Genomic DNA, 3,345 nt, shown 5'->3' with positions numbered 1-3,345 from the left:
CCTCACATAGATGAAATGTTGGAAATGGAAGGACCTCATGGACCCTCTCAAAATGTCTTGGAACTCCAAAGTCCTATACACACACACACACACACACACACACACACACACACACCCTATGCGTATATGTATATTTGTAAGTATATATATTTATAAAAGGATAGTATACATACATATATATGTTTACAAAGGAAGCTTAAAACCCCAAAGCATATTATATTAATATAGTAATTAAATTATATATGATATATAATTACATATAATTATAATACACACCTACATATGTTTATAAAATAAACAAAATTAATGATATAGTTGTATTAACTATAAACAGCATTTCTCTCTACACAATTCTTAAAATAGCAAACAGGATAGTAAACATTAACTCTTTGGAAGGCTGAAGTTCAAAATTTGACTACAGGAATGGAAAGAGCAGTTGACGTTATCCTCAGGGTCGGGAATTTCAGTTTGTTTCCTGCCCTGTCATTTCAAGTCTAATTTGCAATTGTTTTTATTTAGGAAAAAAAAAAGTGCTAGGACTTGAGTCCAGAGTCCCTTAGGCCCCCATCTGTTCTAACATTTAATCATTCTCATACATCAAGTAAATGAAGCTTGTACATCACAGAACTGACAATCTGGTTTTAAGTTAATATAACAGTCCTAAGCATCCTTGTTCAGATTTCTACTTTAGTGATAATGTGTGATAATGACTTAGCCCAATAAGTTCCTTTACCTAAAGTTTACATAATACACACAAACATGGTTTAAATGAGGATATCTCTGTAAAGTGACAAATGCTTCCATGCTTACGTTGTTTTCTGACCCTTAACAATTTTAAAATTTCACCTGTGTGTTCTTTCCAGGCTTGGGCATGCCACAGTTTCCACGGTCTTGGCTTGTGTGGTGTGCAGGTAATTCCAGCTGGTGGGTGAAGACAGCTCACCACTTAGTCATATCACCTGCCTACAGCCAGGCATCTCGTTTTCAAGCAGTGATTTCTGGTTCTGCAAAATGCTGATTTCAGTTGTTTGTATTTGACAGCTTTTCTTCCTTGTGCCACAGAGCTGATCAAGTACTGTTTTCTTTTTTGTCCTTAGCAAGTGACCCAGGTGACAGAGCTGCCATCCCATACCGAAAGCTTGAGGAATTGAAGCCTAATCCTGTCTGGCCTCGGAGATCATGCAGGTAACTATGGTATTAAGCGCCCCTTCCCACATTCCTTTCAGAAGCTGACAGCCATTAGGGAAATGGTTTGGAGGGAAAGGCTGCCATTTGGGAAATAACCAAGTGAAGAGTCCTCAAAGAGAGAACTTAAAAATAATTCCCAACACAACTTTCTTTGGCAGAGTGGAGCCAGATGCCAAAAGAAGTTTTTGGGTTGGTATCTTCCACATGCTTTGTAGCACCCTGTACAGAGGAAAAAAACAGATGTTTTAAAAGGAAAAGAGACCAAAAAAAAAATGCACAAGACATGATATATGTAAATCAGTGCTTGGAGAATAGACCCCGAATATGCTTTTGAGTGATACTCTTGGCAAACAGAGAGAGAAAAGCAGAGTAGCAAACTAACTCTAAATTATTATACCAATGATGGTTTGTTTAGGTCAAGGGCATTTTTGCTCATTTCACACTTGACTATTTTTCTTATATGGTTGGGCTTTATAACGGATTTTCAGTTTAATGCATTTGCAAAAATATACTTCATACTGCCTTCATTAGTTTATTTTCTTGATGCTTGAAAAACTAGAGGTATTGGCATCATTTTAAATTAAAAATGTATTTCACTTCTCTACTATGGAGATCTCTCCTGCCCATTCTGAACCTGTGTTATGTACAAAACTTCTGTCGACATCCCCAAAAGGTCCACACTCAGCATACACAATATAGGTCAGCATGGTTTATAAGCCATTCAAGGTGCAGATCAGACAATTGTACTCCTTGGAAGTACATCTGAAACGAATTTTGAAAGGTCTAGAGGTTTTGTTTAGCAAAGAATTGAGCAAGAAATCTCTTGGACTTCTTCTGAGAAATTTTCCTGAAGAAAATATTTTTTTGAGTGTATATGTGACATTTAGAAATGAAAATCAAACACTAAGCCTTTGGTAAGGTCCATATTTTCTATATCTGGGCTAGTTCATATTCAGAACATCTGAAGAACAATATGGGTATAATGTATATTTTAGAAAAAGATCAATACTGGAAGCTAGTTCCTTAACACAAAAAAATTGTTCTTTTGACAAAATGATAGCTAAAATTTGAATTTATTAAATTCAAATAATATAAATTCAAATATAAAAATAATAACTACCACTTATTGAATTTTCACTATTCTGCAACAGTTTTTTAATCCTCACAGCAAAACTGAGATCCCATTTTTTACAGCTCTGAACCCAAGTAACATTAAATTTAGATTAATTAAGTCTAACACATTAATAACAAAATACTCTTCATTGCTGTTTTCATAGGAAAAACAATGACCAAGTATCAAAACATCCTATGGTTCAACTTAAATTATAAAGTGAGACTATCAGCAATTCACACATTAATGGAGTTTACCTATACTTGTATTTTTGCTTACAGCATAAATGTGTAATTATTTAACTGCAGGCTACTAGTCTTATTAAGACTACATATCACATGAAAATGGTTATTATAACGGTCTTGATAAACAGATAAATCATCCCTGTATTTCTATAATTTTTCCTTAGTTTAATATTTTTAAAAACATTTAAAAGCTACTTATATGTGGCAACTACCTTAGTGAAGATCATATTATCAGAATAAATTAGGAAGTAGTAAATAGAAGTTAAAGACATGATCCATTTTATTTTTACCGGTAGACATTAAGTAACCCATAAATGTTGCCTGTGTTTATTAGTGGTTGTTAATATATAATTATGTTAAAGACATTCTGCAGTATAAGTAGAAACATATGCAGCACATTTGCATCCAAAAATATTTATACAATGTCCCAATGCACAATACAACACTATGCATACTTGGCTTTCTGTTTGACCCACATATAAACCTATTCATCAACTCAGAAAATTTTCATTGAAATTCCAGTCACTATGGTTGTAGAAACAAAGCAAAATAAGACATGGTTCCCACCCTCAGGGAGCTAAAGAGAAATTTCATAATACAGATTTACTTTAGTGCATGATAGAAAATTTTGAACATGTATGGACATGGAATAAATACCTTTTAGGCAGTGAGCTTTTTGCCACTGAAATTCTTCATTGTTTTATTCATTTTGTTCTTTCAACAAAATTCTAAATGAGTACCTGTAATTTGTTAAAGTGCTTTCTTAGATGCCAGTGAAACAAAGAAAAACAAAAAATGCAG

This window comes from Hipposideros armiger, unplaced genomic scaffold (genome assembly GCF_001890085.2).
Source record: "Hipposideros armiger isolate ML-2016 unplaced genomic scaffold, ASM189008v1 scaffold_723, whole genome shotgun sequence".
Taxonomy (NCBI): Eukaryota; Metazoa; Chordata; class Mammalia; order Chiroptera; family Hipposideridae; genus Hipposideros; species Hipposideros armiger.
Note: the sequence above shows the minus strand (reverse complement) of the source record.